The sequence below is a fragment of the Tyto alba genome, unplaced genomic scaffold, assembly GCF_018691265.1.
Source record: "Tyto alba isolate M040663 unplaced genomic scaffold, T.alba_DEE_v4.0 Super-Scaffold_8, whole genome shotgun sequence".
Classification (NCBI taxonomy): domain Eukaryota; kingdom Metazoa; phylum Chordata; class Aves; order Strigiformes; family Tytonidae; genus Tyto; species Tyto alba.
The window spans coordinates 6749070-6767665 of record NW_024881329.1 but is presented as its reverse complement, the minus strand read 5'-3'; positions in this window follow the sequence as shown (position 1 = coordinate 6767665).

The following is an 18596-nucleotide window of genomic DNA, read 5'->3' as shown; positions in this document are numbered from 1 at the left end:
AACAAATACCAACGGATTCTAATTTTTAAATTCTTCCTGTGTACAGAAGTTGATGTCCTGCTACAGCTACTGCTGTTAGTTATAAGTAGTTTTCACCTTGCTAATGTTTACCTTTTTGGAGTCTGTTAAAGTATTCTGCTCAAAAAAGGTTTATGAAATGAAAATGTAGCTTTTTAAGCACAGGGTGCTTAAAATTAATCAAGCATAGAGTCTAATTTTCATTCTTGTAACTCTATTTTGGATCAAGTAGAGTTACATGAGAGATGAACTTGAACCAGGAAGTTTAGTGTTATGCCATTTCATCAATTTATAGAACACTGTAAATTAATGTATAATTTAGCATAAATCTAGTGCTTTATTATCTTAGCCATTACCATTGCTTTAGTAATGAGAAAAATAATCTCTTCATAAAATGAGCTAATCCAACTCCCATTTTTAATTGCCTTCTACCTCTATAATCTAGGACACAGGAATTCCCTGAAAAAGAAAGAAATGGGAGAGGGGGAAAGTAAAAGATGAGGGAAATTGGTTAAGGAAACAGGAGAAGCAATGAAATGAAGAGTGATGACTGTGAGCTGAAGACATATCATGTCTTGAAAAGGCTGCATTCATTCAACCCATTTCATAGAATCATAGAATAGTTTGCATTGTAAAGGCCTTTTAAAGGTCATCTAGTCCAACCTCCTTTGGACTAGAGCAGGTTGCTCAAAACCCTATCCAAAACTATAATTGCATGGTCAAGTATGTCTCAGAGTATTGTTAGGATCCTTAATAACTGAATGTGGCTTACATTTTTTCTCTATGTTCTCTGGAATATTAAAAATATTTGTTTAGTCATAGGTTTTTGGCATTATTAAAATTGTAGCTTGTGTAGGTTCAGTTTGTAGAAATATTTTGTTACAAGAAAGTGAGTCTTTGCCCTCATTGTTTTCTGTGTTGGAAGGAAAATAACTGTATCTGAAAAGAGGAAGATTCACTTAATAAATGGTATTCACTGAATTTTAAAAAGAGCATTCAAGCTGGATGTTCCATTTTGAGCTGGGAAGGATTGGTAAACAGTACTGAAGAGGTAGGTTTTAATAATCCTTCCAAGCAGAAAGTGTATGGCATCAAGAAGTCACAGAAACTGAAATTAGTTTCGCAGACAGCGCAAAAAGCACTAGAAAAAAATAAAGAAATGTGTGGACATCATGTTTAAAAAAGTCAAATCAACTGTTCAATAGCAGTTAGCACCAGCTGAGCATTTAGCTGACAAACAGGCATACCAAGTCCCATCCTTTTAGTGCGAGAGTCAGTCCATTGGCTCCTGGCTTGCTCTTCTCTCTTCTGTCCCAGTCTCATTCCACTGCCTGAGCAACTTGCTGATTTCTGCATATCTGCAGAATCCACATGCCAGGGCTGGTCAGGGGCACATGACATGAGAGGCCCAGCAGCAAGGTGCAGGTGACAGGGCTCAGCCACCCGGAGGGATGTCTCTCTTAGCAGGATGCACAGAGAAGAAAGCTTGGCAAGAAGGTTGGCCCCCCAGTAGCCTTACACCACAAGTCCTCTCCTGTCACTTGATCTAGCTCACACGTGAACGCACATGCATGCATGCAAGCACCCTTAAGCATGTGGCTTAGCACAAGTATATGTGCACCTATTACATGGCCTGCCAAGCATGCCATTTTTGCATTTCATCATGTATCCTAGAATGTACCGTTTTGTGTCAGTACTTTCAGCAATTGAGAAGCCTGGCTATGGAGAAATTTTATATATGTAATAGTGCTGGGTTTGTGATTAACTAATTTTATGAGTCACATATTTAGATTAAGAGTTCCCAATATTGTATTTCATCTGATAAAAATAATTAAGGGAGAAAAAATTGACCAAGAAAATACTGTAAGATTAAATTTTTGTTTTTCTTTTAACTGATTTAGATGATTCTGTTATTGCAAATTGAATGTAAAACTACTGTAGAAGCCCCCCTAGACAATATGTTTTTATTTGGCTTTATATTACTGATATAATAATGCCATGTTTTATATGCCTACTTAATACTTTTTACACCTCTCTGATAAGATTTCTGCCAAAGAAATATATATATTTTTCTTTTATCACCTTTTATTCTGCATGCCAAGCCCACAGCTACATCTGAGTAATTTCTGTTCTCTCTTGTCTTTCTTGAAAGTCTACTGTTTAATAGGGAGGGGACTAAAGAGACTTTATTTCCTGTCTTTCCCTCCATTAACACTACCTTCCATTCTCTTTTGACAATGGTGCTATTTGACCTCTTGATCTAATATGACTTCACTTCAAAATTGGAATGGTATCAAAGAGAGGGGAAAACCAAGGCAAAGGTAGAGGTGGCAGTGGGAGATTAAGCACCTTTCTCAAATGTTTTATACTTGAACAAAGAGAACAAATTTGACTCCATAACTTCAATGACTGTTAAAAAACTTTAACACTAAACAACAAATAGATTAAGAAAACCTTTTGTGAAAAATCCATGGGTCAGATGTTATTCATGCTGTTCAGGGCATATGGACACACCTCTATATTTGAGTGGAAAAGCAAACAGAAAGTATGATAAAACTCGCTCATTAAAATAAACACAGTTTTAAGTTTTTTCTACCTCAAACAATTTCCTGAGGAAGATTTCACCACACAATCAAAGGAAGTAAAGATCATGGATCATATTAGAATTTATCTATTCCCAAATTTCATTGCTGTTTGAAAAAATCTAGCATTTAATTATATTTTTATTTATATTTTTTTTTAATAACAAAAGGTTTTATTTTTCTCATAACATTAATACAGTTCCATTAAAAATTTTGACAGTTATAGGTTCTAGGATTTCAGTGGTGAGATTTGACCATTCAAATATCCCAATCTAAACTTACACTTTTCATCTTCCCCTTCAGACTGCTTAACACACACGACAGGACAAGTGCATTATCCCAGTGGCTTTGTCTCACATCAGCCCACAAATATTAGATAGCCATCATAATAAATGTCTAAACAAGTTGTTATATATTAGACAGCTTTGTAGATGAGTAAATGTAGGCATTGGGGGAGTTGAATTGCTTTGCCATGTTTGCACAGCAAGTCAGTGTCAGTCTCAGGAACAGAACTGAAGGGTTCTTGGTCTTAAGCACATTACTTCCTACTTTGTTCGTAAGAAAGGCTGGTGTTTCTTGAAGGACTACTGTGGATGTTACTACTGCTTTATATCACTTCAGTTATGAGTGTGTCCAATGTATTGAATAATGAAATTAGAGCTTGTAAAGGATGGCTGAACCATAAAATGTCCCCTGGGGTGAGCTTAGTTTTAATAGGGATCTTTTTGGGGGTGGGGGGAGGAGGAAAAGAAAAGAAAGACCTCCTCTCTTTTTAAAAATAATTTTCTGCAATAGAGCCAAGATCATCCTTCCCGCCCCCCAGCCACCTCCCCCTGCTGCTGCTTTACCAGTATTTTTCTTGTGTGATTGAAAAGCCCCTAGTTTTGCTCAGGGGAAAAGCCTCATGCTGAGAAGTAAGGGATCCCAGTTGTACACTTAATCAAAGTGGCATGCTCCACACTTTGTTTCTGAGTAATTTCCATAGCAAACTCATGTGATCTGTATGTTTCACTTGCATGAATCAAGTCTAAAGTTTGAAATGGACTCAGTTGTTACTCCTGCTGACAGGCAAAGGAAAAGGGGTTTTGGGGATGGCAGGGAGATGGGGTGCAACTCAATTCAGGCTGCTGAAAGGAAATGAAAAGGATGATTTGAAAGCCACAAATACTGGGATGAAAGATTACAGATACTGAACAATAACTGTCCACAGTAAATTGTTGATTGGAGTATCTGTATTAGGTGATGTTTGTAGTCTTTACATGTAGGATGATGGAAAACGCAGATTATGGCAGTGAAAGTAGAACAACAATGGAGTCTGATTCTTTGTTTCCACTTTTCAAAGGCTTTTTTCCCCTTTTTTTTCCTTCTTTTTTTTTTTTTTTTTTTTTTTGATAAGGCCCAGGAAATTGTTAGCAACATGCTGGTGGGAACCTATGGAAAAGAATACACACTGTATCAATGGTGCAGTTCTTATCCCAAGAGCTGTGTTGGTGGGTGTGGGAATAGCGTGCTTTCAATGTGAGCTGTTGCAATGAGATAGCATTGAGAAACCAGGGCAGAGAACAGCACAGATTTAGTCTAGGGAACTAAGGGCTTTATCCAGCAGTAATGTGTGTAAGGACAGACAATGTAACACTATATTTGGTTTAGCAACAAAGAACTGTAAAAGGATTTGATAGTAAGGGATTGGCAGAAAAATTGAATGTATCTGTGCAGTGCATTAAGTATTCTTTTTTTAAAAGTATTTAAGTGATATACTTACAACTTAAAAAGATGGTATTTAAAGTTACCTGTAATAGACATTATATTAGAGTAGGGTCATTTAACAACAGTGAAGGCTTATTAAGTAAAGGACTCAAGAGACAGCTAGTATTTTGTTGCAATATGGGAATAAGAAACAAGAAGAGGCACATGTGGAAAAGCAGGACTGGCAGGTTGTTTTTACAAAGGTCTGTTTTCATTACTGCATTTGATTTCTGGATACATTTGTGGCCAACATCACTGGGAAATCACTGAAAAATATTCATCTCTATCACCCATTCTGTATATGCCTATTTTGTTTTGATATTTAAATGGCAGCAAGTTTTGGCTGCAATTTCAGCAAGACACCACATATACATTGGAGCTACTTGGACTTAAAATGAGCAAATGTCTTTATGAAGCCTATATAGTAACAGCATAAATTTACTACAGTGTATGCATGTTGGTTGTCCTTCAGAAGGAAATAGCATTTCAGTTGTCTATACAGCAGCTGTCATGACCAATGAAACTTAAAATAAGCTTTGTAAATCTTCAGTATGCCAATACTGGCATATTTGGCCAAAGCTGTGAGTGATCAAGTGATCTATGTGGCAGTAGCAGTTCTGCTGTGGGAAAGATTACAGAGTAGGAAATTCAGCATGGATCTGACTTTTGCCCTTGTGTCTGGAGACGTGTCCTCCTTTTCTAGCACAGGAAAATAATGTGGAAGGACAGGTAAAAATCAGTTAGGAATGTGGGCAACTTTTAATGTTTAATATTCGGTAGTTGCTGGACAGAACTTTTTGAAGATCCCAGTAAATGAATCTCTGACTAAAAAAGGTCATGTAAATGGATGCTTATGTTAGAAATATGTAGATCTCTGTTGTATAGTTGGTGAAAATGACTAGTGAATGGAGAAAGATGTGTAGCGAACCTCCTCTGCAGTGTATGGACCTATCTCTGAACTTAAAATACCAAATTGTATTTTATGGTTTTGTGACCTGCGTGACTTCCATTAGGGAGTGAACAGAAGCATCTAAATACATTGCAATGCTCTTAAATGGAAAGATGCCCTTAGGAATCCCTCCTGTTGTGTACAAAAGTACAATTATGTGGTTAACATCTTGAAATGTAAGTGAATGGCTGCCACTCTGTACTTTTAGATTAATATTGTATAAAATGCTAGCCGCGTTGTCAGTCTCCAGCACAGTGCATTTTGCACTTCTGATGTTCCAGAATAATATGGCATCTTTATGACCCCAAAATAGCCTATAGAGGTCGTCAGCCAACTTGATAGATACTTGAGCATTATATCATTTATCAGGTAAGATACTTAAAAAAAAAAATAGAAAGTTTCTGAAGGTCCATTCCAAAATTAAAAGACAAAGATCAGGAAATTTAAAAAGTCAGATGTGACTAATAAAACTGATTTTTCCTACATTTGCACAGTAAAATTGAAGTGAGAGTATTAAGTTTTTCATGTTGTCTTGTATGCATTTTTAAGACACACCTTCTAGAGACATCCTGTTAATTCCTAGTGAACAGACAGACTACATGATGTATGTCTACAATTCCATAGCTTCTTGCTGGACATTCACTGCTTGTCTGTAGGCAGCAGAGAGGCTAAATAAAATTAATGAGGGAAAATGTTTTTTGGATTGGGGGAAGGAAGGGTTAGAGGCAAGATTAGAGTGAGTAGAGACTTCTTAACAACGTATTTTCATTTATTTCACTGTAATATATTTTTTTTACTGCATACACTTCAAAGATAATGCTAAATTGGAATTACAAATATCTCTGCTTTGTAGTGAATGTATTGCAAGATTCTTAAATAATTAAATTATGCAAGTTCTTAAAATGGAGTGTAATTAGCCATTAATGAGCAAAATCTGTTGCTGTGTAGAGTTGATGTACTCCATGCAGACTGTCCTTAAGTTTTACAGAATTTAGTTTCATTTCTAAATGCATATATGTGGTAAAACTCAACTGTTGTATATCTTGTAAGATAATCGCTAAATTAGCTAGTGAGTTACATAATGTATCAAATATTGAATTTTAGTATAATAAATTATAGATTTTCTAATGACTCAGTTTTCTGCTTCTGTTAAATGAGAAGCTTGAGTTAGAAGCATGGTAAGGAAAGGTTTGATACTAACAGGACTTAATAGATTTAAAAATTATAGGCCTGGCACGTGAAGGTGGCTGTTTTTCACTCATTAACTCACAGTTCAAATTCATACTACACCAGATCTGTGTGAATGACATTGTCATCTAATGGTCATTGGATATACAAACAAATACGTAGTACTGCATCTTGTTCTCAGTGAGATAATTCTGAATATCAGAGACTATTTTCCCAATTAATACTAGCAACTAAAAGCTTACCTTTTAAAGTGTATAAGCATAAAGGGTAAGGGATGAATGGAACACGATGCCCCTGGAGGAACTCAAGGCAGATGCACAGTTGAGACACTGCAAAGAAATTTACATTTCTGTACTTGTACCAAATTCCCTAGTACTGAACTAAGCAGATGTCACATTTGAATTAATGAACAACTCCCACCCCTAAAAACCTTTCAGGTTATGTACCTTGCAGGATTAAGCCAACCAATAATGGAAGCTTTTTTCAATTGTTAAAACCAATCCTTAATAAACAGCAAAATAAGAATAGGATCAGACTATTTCATTAAGAAAACAAGCATTTTCCTAATGTTGGCACTTCTGCAAAAGTACAGTTAATCTTAGTTAAGTAAATACCATGTGTTTAAAACTGTGCTTAAGCTGAATGAATTGTAGGAGTTTGCTCCACAAGCCAGTCATTAAAAGCTCTATTGTATACAGCGTTGCTTTCTGTGATCTAATTAAGGATATTGCAGAGTTGAAGAGTTTTTTAGTCTGGTGTCATATGTCTTGTTACTTTTTACCTCATTTTCTTTATTGTCAGTGGGTCAAATTCTTTTCCTAGAGAAGTACTGAACCATTTCTTTACTCAGTCATACAAACCAGTTACAGAAGTGAAATGCTGATCTTAAGACTACATCATTTAATCTTTGCAAGAACTCTGACTCTTTAGTGAAATACATAGTACATACCACAAAAGTACAAATACTTCACACTCGGATGACTTTGATATAATCATATGCTCTCTTTATAGTGCCTTAGGTCTTGACTAAATCTCAGTGATGCTGGGCGGAGAATGATGCTAGTGGTACAGCAATTGCCATTTATTCTTCTTACTTTGTATTGAAATTGGCATAGCACCAGGATCTTGTGCACAAAAATGTTCCTTATCAGAGGTAAAGTGTGATCAGTTTTCCTGTGTTCCTCTTTCCTGAAATACAGGAAATTCAATTTAAACATAATACTTCTATTTGTTTGGTTGTTTTGTTTTGTTTTGTTTTAAAATGTGAGGGTGATCAAACACTTGCACAGGTTGCTCAGAGAGGTTGTGGAGTCTCTGTCATTGGAAACGTTCGAAACCTGTTTAGACATGGCCCTGCTATAGTTGACTCTGCTCTGAGCAGGATGGTATAGAGATGCCTTCCAACCTCAGCTGTTCTCTGATTCTCCAGTTAGAATGAACTTCTGTGAGATTAGTGGAGATAGTGAATAGGAAGAATTTTATTTTGTTAAAGGCACCAGTCCACCTAAGAGATTGAATATTTCAAAATGCAAACATAAGTTCAGCTTTATCAGTGAAGAAGAGGGAATAATACTCAGCATTTCATCATTCCAAAATATCCCTCAGTGGTACCTGCTCACCAGGCATGCTGTGACTGGATCACTCACTTCAACAGAAGTAGCCAAATGAGGAAAAATTTAAAAATATGAAACTTTTACAGCAGAGGAAATTTCCAAAATAAGTTTTAGACCAGACAGTAAAACGATTATTTGATATGTACAAATTGTGTACAAATTTATATAACTGGTTCAGGACAGATCAAGAATTTGCATATATAGGAGGTAAGCAATGGAGTGAAACGCTAAAAATACAGGTTCATGAAAGGATTGTTGTTTCAATCAATTAATAATTTACTTCAGAAAAGAGAGGCTTGGGATGCTAAGATAGCTTTTGTCTTCTATTTTTCTGTAGTATTATTTAAATGACTAATAATAAACACCTAGATAATGTGAGGGCTGGTTTGTGAGTACAGAATAGAGCTCACTCTCTACTATGCTTCAAACCTTTCCTAACTTCCCTAATCTTCTTCATATAGGAACATTACTTCTGTAAGAGAGGATAATAGTCCCCCTGCACTAGAGGAACATTTGTATTAGATTAGCATGTGCTACCAAGTCCATCCTTACCCTAAGAATTTGGGTTTTCCTGTGAGGGATGAAAATATATGGTGGCCATGTATTTGTTAGATAAATTTCTCCTTTGTACAGTGGAGGTAAAACTGCTGTGCTGCGTTTTGCTTGTATTGTATTGTTGCTTCAAATATAGTCAGTCACACAGAATAACAAATGGAATTATTTTCAATATGTTCTTGAAAATAATTGTTGTTAATTAAGCAATTAATAGTTACAAAGCTCATCCAGAAGTTCCAATGAAAGTCACTGTAAAAGTGCAAAGTATTATCAATCAAGTATTTAGTAATGATTGTAACTTAAGTAAAAAATATTCAAACTCTTAGAAACTGGTAAATTATCTATTTTCTTGGCAGTGTTTGCAAAACACACACACTGTAAAATTACTTGGTTTTAAATTTATGTTAAACTGGTAGTAAAAATACATATGGTTACTTCCACTGCTGAAGATGTGCTGCTGTGTGTTGATCATCCTTTAGTGCATTTTGAATGATAGTTAGTCTGTGGGGACCAGTGAAGACCTCCAATTAATTATTACTGGAGAACATGAAATCATAAACAAAATTCCTTGTAATAAATTTTTAAAATGAGATTGCATGTTTTATTTACGGTACTGGTCCATTTTGGGGCTTTAAATCTATGAACGAAAACAAACATGCTTTTTATCAAACTGAAATAAAAAATATCAATAGTATTTCTTTCTTATCAAAGTAGGGCACAATATATGAACTGGACTTCAGGGAGAAAAGCAAGGGAAGAAGAAGAAAAGATTTACTTTTCTCTAATTCATCAAAAGTGATTGAGAATATATATAAACAATATGGAAAACAGCAAATGCTTCCAAGCATAGTGATGTTTGTTAATCATAAAAGTAGCTGATATGATGGAATTATTTTATAGGAAGTGTTTATTAAAGACAGAGCTATTAACTAAGATCTCTTGTAATTATCACATATATTTACAGCAGAAATTTGTTTTGTTTTACACAGAGGAGCAGCAATGCTGAGGATGTGCTAGTAGTTTCAAATATGTTTGGAGACAAAATCCTGCTACAAACATACAGCTAAAGGTACTTCTTGTCCCATGTGTATCATAGCTGAAACTACAAAACAAAGAAGGAAATATGATCAAATAATAAAATAAGAGATGATAATCAACCAAATCTCTCACTAGAGTCTTGTATCTCTTTTATTCTCACTCTCATTTGTCTTATAGATCACAAATTCAATCCATCTGCCTGGAAAACACAAAGTACACAATAGCTATGCTGCAGTGTAATGGACAAATATTAATAGATGAGATTAAGGGCTTCTTTCATTGAAATGTCTGGAAATTCTATAGTCTTTTTTTTCTTGCCATTGAAAATCTCTTTCTGCCTTCCTACTACAAACAATATGCCTTCTCCCCCATGTTCCATCAAGACAATTTACTTCTCCTTTCACCCAGTCAAACTGGTTCACCTTCTTCCCAACTCTGACTCGAACCAATTAACCTTATGCCTTTATGGGACATGGATGTCTCAAAATGGTTTCTGGCTCTGGGAGTTGTGTGATGACACCATGATACCAAAATGTGTTTTAAGCAAAAATTTTATCAGTGATATGTGGTTACTGGAGCCTGCAGGCATTTTGGAGAGCTTAATCCAAATGCATCTACAGGTCTTGCAACATGGAAACTGCTGATCCAAGTGAACACAGTAATTCTTCATCAAAGGATTATTTGGACTCTTTTCCTAATGCTATTAATTTTTGCTCTAGCCAGATAGACAGCAATGTCCATGACCTATATTGCTGCCTTTCTCTTTATTCATATGTAATTATAAAGTTAGAGCATAGTGCCAGGTCAATGCTCTGTCTCAGTTGAGTTTTCTTAAATTCCTTTAATCTCCCTGTGATAAAATTCCATCTAATTTATACAATATTTTCTTCCCATTAGAAAAGACATCATCAAACCACTTCCCAATTTCCCATAACCTTCTTCTTCTAGGTGCCATCTTATTCTTATGGCACTGTGACTACCTGTTATGTGTTTTAGTCTCTGTCATGGTTTAACCCCAGCCTGCAACTCAGCCCCATGCAGCCACTCGCTCGCTCCCCACCAGTGGGATGGGGGAGAGAATTGGAAAGGTAAAAGTGAGATAACTCGTAGGTTGAGATAAAGACAGTTTAATAGGTAAAACAAAAGCCACACACAGAAGCAAAGCAAAACAAGGGATTCATTCCCCGCTCCCCATGGCAGGCAGGTTCAGCCCTCCCCAGGCCAACTGGGCTCCAGCCCAGTAACGGTGACTGGGGCAGACAAACGCCATAAACCTAAACATCCTCCCTTTGAGCCCCTTTTTGAGCTCAAGCCTGAACATCATAATTAGGTTCATCTTACATAACTTTAGTTGTCTAAAGGTTACTTGTTTCATATAAACTATTGTTCTGGGCTCCCTTTATGGGTGCAGGAGGGGAAATAGGCACCTACAGACAGGAAATACTAGACAGCTACTTTAGGGATAAATCATCCATTGGGCAAATCTATAAAACTGAATTAGAAAAGTAATATTTTTGTGTCTAAAGATATTTAAAGTGGTTATAGAAGGTGTATATACTCACATATTTATTTGAAAGTGACAGAAGAGAGGGTTTGGACTCTGTAAACTTGAAGATTTTCAAAAGCTAACTGGATGAGTCCTGAGAAATCTGATTTAGCTTTAAACTTAACCCTCTCTTGAGCAGGTCATTAGACAAGATGGCCTCCATAGGGCCTTCCTAAACTAAATAATTTTACAATTCAGTGAATTTCACCCTAGTGCTTAATTTCCAGTCTTCCTTTGAAAAATTAAGAAATCGAAGAGTTAAATAATAATACCTACAGGCTGTATTCTGTGCTATTGCTTTGAAAAGTTTGGAGTTACCTTATTCACAATGAATAATTGCTTTTGTTATTCTCTTGTATCATATACATGTATGCAGAATTTTAAGAAAGATGTCTGTGGAAAATAACTGAGATAGGGCCAGAAGGATTTATTAGGATAAATTAACTTGCTGAATAATCTACTCACCTTACATTCTAACAGTGGTTCAACCAAATCTAGAAATTGGAAGCCTGATGGAAAATTTTGCAAAGATCTGCTATGTAATACCATTCCTGTGGGGTAAAAGCATTTTTGTTACAAATAGCATTTCTACTTTTTAAAATCTTGCTTTTGCAATGCATACTATATTTTTTTTCTCCTTCCACTATTCTGAAGTAATTCCCCCCATATGTTGCTTGTGCTTTATTCAGTTTGTTGTGATTTTTTCTTTTTCTCTTAGTTGATGTTTCTGTGACACCCACCTACAACAGCTTCCAAACTTCTCTCAACATTCACTTGCTATCAGATTATTATCATCCAAGGTTCACTACTGTAGTTTCACTTTGGTGTTCTTCCCTTTGCCCAGACTTCTCCCGTCCTTAAGGTATATCTTTTGTCGTTTTGAAGACAATATGTCAATAACTCAGCTGCTCTTCCTTCTTAATCTAGGTTTCATCTTTTTTTCTGACCTCTTCTACTCAAAGTCTAAAGAAATTATGTCTCTATTCTCACTAGCTCCCAAAAGAGCAAAACTGGGTGATATGTGATGTTTTAAGTGTTTATTATTTTTAATGACTAATAAAGACTCTAAGCACATTACTGATGCATTGGTGGTACTAAACATCATATGAGACTTGTCAAGACTGAACCTTTCAGGTCAGTTTTTTTCTGATTTAGTAGTTAAACCTTTCCGGATATAGATGCAGCACCAATAAAACCCTACATGAACAAACAAATGTGCATAAGTAAGAATTATAATAGACACATCTGGGTTTTAGTAAAGTAGTTTAGATCAGGCTGAGGAGTTGTACTACAGTGTCAGCATCTTAAGAGGACTAATACTCTAAGATGGTGTATTATATATACATATATATAACATGTGCAAGAAACCACAACATTAAGTGATAGCCATGTGATGGACTGACTACCCAGGTAGTCAGTCCCTCAGACCCTTTCAATGTCATAGAAAAGTGGGCACCTAAACCCACTAATTTTTATTATCTTTCTCATGGAGGCAAGCAGCTATTCCTCACACCCTTAATAAGTCTGTGTGTTACAGAAGTATATTTTCTACTCCACCACCCCTTAAATAGTCCATTCAAGCCTAATGCTCTAGAGTTTTGCTAGTGAGAATGAAGATGCTGTCAAGTCCAAAGTTCAGCAGTTTTGGAAAATGTCAGTGTAAGAAATCCACTTTCTCTTTATATGTTAAGTTTATCATATGTTCCCAAAATTTATATTCAAAATAATTAATACTAAAAAAAATTCATAGCTATTTTAAAATTAATGTTTTCCAGTTATGGTTCTGGATAGTGAGAGAAATAATAAGATGGAAGAAATATTCCTTTGTGATAAACATTTGTTTTATAAAAGTAAACAAATAAAATATTCCTGAAGTACTTAGCCATCAGTATTTGAAGGCCTGTGGCAGCATCCGAAAGACAAAAAAGGAAATAATTGATTAGTGGATTTTGTTTGATCTGCTCAGGGATCAAAGGGACAAATACTGTCTACAGGGATGAAAGAGTGGAGAACTGTTCTCCGTACTGCCTCAGTTATCTGGTTATTCATATGCTATTGCTGTATGTTAGAGCTGCCTGTATCTGACCCTCTGTCATGCTTGAGGGAAAAAAATAAAGCAAAAGTAAGTATACTGTGCTGTAATTCTGAAAGGTTTCTTGTTAATCAGACATGAAAAATATAATTTAAAGTCTGAAAGATGGAACACTGAATCTATTTTTCTGTTTGTAAGTAGTATTGACTTTAATTGTCTTGTCCATGACATAATTGTGGCTCTTTATTTTTTTTTTTTTTTAAATAATGCACATGTTTAATTTCAAGCATAGGAATGTACTGAGGACCAAAACCACCTAAGTACCTGTTAGTCTGATAATGTTAGTCATACATCTAAATCCCAAGTGACAAACATTGTGTGTGTTCTGCTTATTCCTAAATTATAGGAAGAAAAGAAAAAAAAAAGACTACATTTTGAAACATTGCGCTATTATAAAGTTATAAAGTACTGAAACTGAGTGAGAAATAATTGGAGCAATATCATCCCCTTTCCACAAATGGAATGTCTAGGACTTGGTTTTGGGATATCCTAATACAATATACACACCCATTTTACATACTGTAAGATGATACAACATTTATCTCTTCTGTTCTCTCTGTAGATATTACTGTTTTGGTGTATTCTTGTAGAAGGCATATTCACTAACTGATGTATTTCAGAAACTTTTTTTTTTTCCCTTCTAAAGCAACTGGTCCCTCAGGTCTGAATTCCTAATTAAGTTCACAGTTATGTGAATACACATATACTACATTGCTATGAATCTGTGTACCAAGTGGTGCTTTTACTATAACTTAACTCCGTTTCCATTTTATTTAGAAGTTTCTGGGTTATTTTTTTCACTTGGAATACAAAAAATGTGTAATTTAACTCAGTGCCTAAATATGGCAGACATTTCTATAGTCACTCCTCCACCTCCAGAAGATAAAAATGCCTGTCAAGGCTATGTGAGGGCTGACTGACTGGGCTATGAAGATCAACAGTGATCATATATTTTTTTCTCTGGATGAGAAAAAATAAAATCTGTATGTGGGTCCTTGCCATCTTCCTCTGTTTTGTGCTCACATCCTTCCAAATACATGGGATCCATGGTCTAACTGAGTCCAGTGTGGACATGGTCACTGTCAAGAGGAATTTCATATAATCACTAACAGGGTCTGGGAGATACTTCAAGAGAAACACATTTACTTAAATAAATGTTTAAGAAGATTAAGAGCACTTCCTGAATGGGCTAGGGCAGACAAAGCATATGAGATTCATAATAGAAGGGATTTCTGCCCTCTCCCTCTCAGTTAGTCCTTGTGTTTGAAGGCATTTCAGAGGAAGAGGTGGAGTGAAAATGAATGCTGATGTTAAGTAGAAATCATATGTGAAATTTATTTTGTAAAATCCATGAGAATGTACTATATTTTTCTTTTGGAGATGGAGTTGTTCTGGAATTCAAAAACCTACAATCTATTTAAACTGTAATATTAAATTACTACTGATAGTGTATTTTAACGTTAGAATTGCATAGTAAATAACAAAAGTTCACACCCATCTCCTGCAGCTGCTCCTGTAGAAGTTAGTGGCAACATTCTGTCTTCTAAAGAGCAGTCTCAAGCCCTGAATTAGTAGGTGACTTACATATATCAGATATTATGAATAATAGTATACATATGTATTTCCGTGGTTTTGTCATATGTCCCTTTGCTCCAGAAAATGATTGAAGTCTCAACAAATGACCAACACCGAAAAGAATTTCAAATTTAGAGACCAAGCAACAAATAACAGCCACATTTTGTACAAAAGTTCCTATTTAAAAAAAATCCCAATTTATTTATTCTTCTTAGCTTCCATGTTTTTTTCTCCTTTTCTATATATGAGAAAAAATATTTTTCTAAATTCTTTTTATTAATGCTATTCTTCTGATACTAGACAGAATACTTACAGGCCAGAGTTTCCTAGGTCCAAGTTTATTTCTGATGGAATCTAAGCTGGAATTTATTCTCTCCATTTGTAATTTGAGACAGTTGTGTGCCACTATGCAAGTCTTTGAAAGCTTTATAGTGAAGGACCAAAAAGCTCTGGGTATCTGTGAATCACTAGTAAAGTTCTTCAGTTACTATAGACAACAAAAAGCTGACTTTCCATATTTCATTGATTTTCATTGCCAGTAAATAGTTCAAGTCCTTCAAGTCATTATTGATGAGAATTTTAAGACATTAGTGGCACTGCTGTCAAGGGAAGTGTTATCACATCCCATATCCATTGATCCCATCCTCGTGTTAGCTTCTACTTTATGTTAGAATAGCCTTTTTCTGTGACCCTAGGATAAGCTATATAATGGAACTGAGCCAATTTCAAATTATCCTTTTTTTTTTTTTTTGGCTGAATGCTTTTCCTACAATCATAGAATGGTTTTGGTTGAAAGAGACCTTAAATATCATCTAGTTCCAACCCCCCTGGCAAGGGCAGGGACATCTTTCACTACATGAGGTTGCTCAAAGCCTCATCCAACTTGAGCTTGAATGCTTCCAGAGAGGAGGCATCTAGAGCTTCTCTGAGGCACCTATTCCAGTGTCTCTCCACCATCATAGAAAAGCATTTCTTCCTTATACCTAGTCTGAATCTACCCTCTTTTAGTTTAAGAACATTTCATCCTATCCCTACCCTCCCTGATGAAGAGTTCCTCCCCACCTCTCCTGTAGCCCCCTTTAATTACTGGAAGGCTGCTATAAGGTCTCCCTGGAGCCTTCTCTCCTCCAGGCTGAATAACCCCAACTCTCTCAACCTGTCCTCACAGAGGTGCTCCAGCCCTCCAGTCATCTTGGTGGCCTCCTCCTGGACCCACTCCAACAGGTCTGTGTCTGTCTTATGCTGAGGAATCCAGAGCTGGATACAGCACTGCAGGGGGCTCTCATGAGAGCAGAGCAGAGGGGGAGAATCCCCTCCCTCGACCTGATGCCCACACTTCTCTTGATGGAGCCCAGGACATGGTTGGCTTTCTGGGCTGTGAGTGCACATTGCTGGCTCATAGTCAGTATTTCATTGACCAGTCCCCCCAGTCCTTTTCCGCAGGGCTGTTCCCAACCTATTCACCGCACAGTCTGTACTGATCCTGGTGATCGCACCGATTCATGTGTAGGACCTTGCACTTGGTCTGTTGAGCTTCATGAGGTTTACACAGGCCTACTTCTCAAGCCTGCCAAGGTCCCTGTGGAAGGCATCCCTTCCCTCAAGTGTATCAACTGCAACACTCAGATTGGTATCATCCACAAACCTGCTGAAAGTGCACTCAATATCACTATGTCATTAATAAAGTTGTTGGATAGTATCAGTCCTGATATAGACCCCTGAGGGACATCACTTGTTACTGATCTCCATTTGGATATTGAGCCATTGGCTGCATATTCATCCTGGAACAGACTTGTGCTGGCACATGGAAATGGTGAAACAAAGCAGAGGCAAGCCACAAGTTGTGAAGGACAGGAGACATTACATATTTTCATGGCAGTGATGGAGTATAGCCTCAATTCATGAAACTGATTTTTAAAGTGCCACTTAATACATTTAAGTTCTGAGCCCCAGCTCCAGGCTGTATGAATGAAGGATTTACCCAGCTGTTCTACAGCCATTTCATTACTCTTCTGTGTCACACTGGTAACTTGAGAAGAAGGGAAAAGTTTGCACATATCCCGTATATGTTTTTATCCATGTGTTCACATTTACTTGCTCAAAGCATGATCAGTTTTTAAACTTTGTTTCTTCACGTATTTCCCATGACAGCTGTTTGTGTCCTTTTCCCTTGTCTCATGTTTGGTATACTGTCTCCCTCACCTTTGACTTAAGTCTTCTATTTTTTCAGTAGTTCCAAGTAATTCCACTATAGTTCCAGGTTTACCCAGGCTGAAATAAAGGCCTTCCCAAGCAAGATCATTACATTAGCCCCAGCATGACCTTAGTACACAATTGTTTTAAGAAAGTATTAATACATTTTTTAAAGAATAAATTTTAAGAAAGTATTAACACAATTGTTCCTTTTAAAAATAACTAATTTCAAAGATGTTTGCTTTCATTCTACAGCAGGGATTGCTTTGTAACACATTACAGAACTCTAACATTTTTGACAGTACTTCTATTTATTCCAGACCTGCTCATTTATCTGGTCATATAATGAAACAATATTGGCCAGGTATAGGAGCCCAGGTTAGGCAGAGGCCAAGTCTTGCAGACTGTTGTAAAGATGACAGCCAGAAAACATACTTGAAAAGACACTTTGTTCTACATTTAACGACATTCGATTTCCAACACCACTTCTTTCAACATGGTCCAATCTGAATCCTATCACAAAGCCCGTTTCAGATTGTGACATTGGCCAGGCTATTCAGTTAAGTAAATGTAGTATCCAACTAACACAATTGCTTTACAGTTTAATTTTTAGGATCCTTCACCAAATCCATGACAGTTGTTTGGTATCTTTCTTAATATTTAACCCAGAGACTAGTGCCTGAAACTGTGAGAACAAGGACAGTCATTCCTATTGGCTGTTAACTAAAGTACAGTGCTAGTGTGGAAGACCTCTGGTGCCTCTACCAATATCTTGCCCAAAGACTGAGTAGAAAGAATTGGAAAGAAATCAGTCAGCCATATGTCATATAGAGGTCCTTCTATGTCTGGAGAATCTTTATAAATGGAGTAAAGTATAGTAAGAACAAATGCATTCAAATTCAGATTAATTAGGATTCCCAAAAACATGTAATCCTCACCTTTATGGTATCTTACCATGTTTCAGGTTATTTTTATTTACAAGTCATTGGAAACACAATATTTATGCAGTTTTAGTTTATACTTTCTCCATACTGAATGAGATCATGAAGGAGACAGGAGAGGTTTGATGATGGTCTAATTTAATCACAATGCCAGTCTTCACTTTCAGAGGTTTTTTGTAGTTATCCCCAGTTCTGAAACAGAAGTATCCTCTTTCCTCTCTGATCAAAGATTTGAGGCTTTGTGAAAAATATTTGTTTATTCCTTCTTATACAAATTCTTGCTTCTTGAGTCATGAGCCAAAAAACTCCTCTTGACATGTGTTCTGCATAGGATCTGCTTATACTGCATAGAAGCTGCCTGAATTTGATGCAGATTGCCAGATCACCTCATAAAACTCCCCGGTAGCTGGAAATCAGGAGACAACCTAAATGACTCTGGATCAGAATAACCTTTGCAGATGTCATGAAAACTTTGCCTATTTCTTCTGCTCATAGATAAAAAGAGTAATACCTGAAGATCAGGTGTAAAAGACTAACTTCTTTCACCATATGCAGATTTT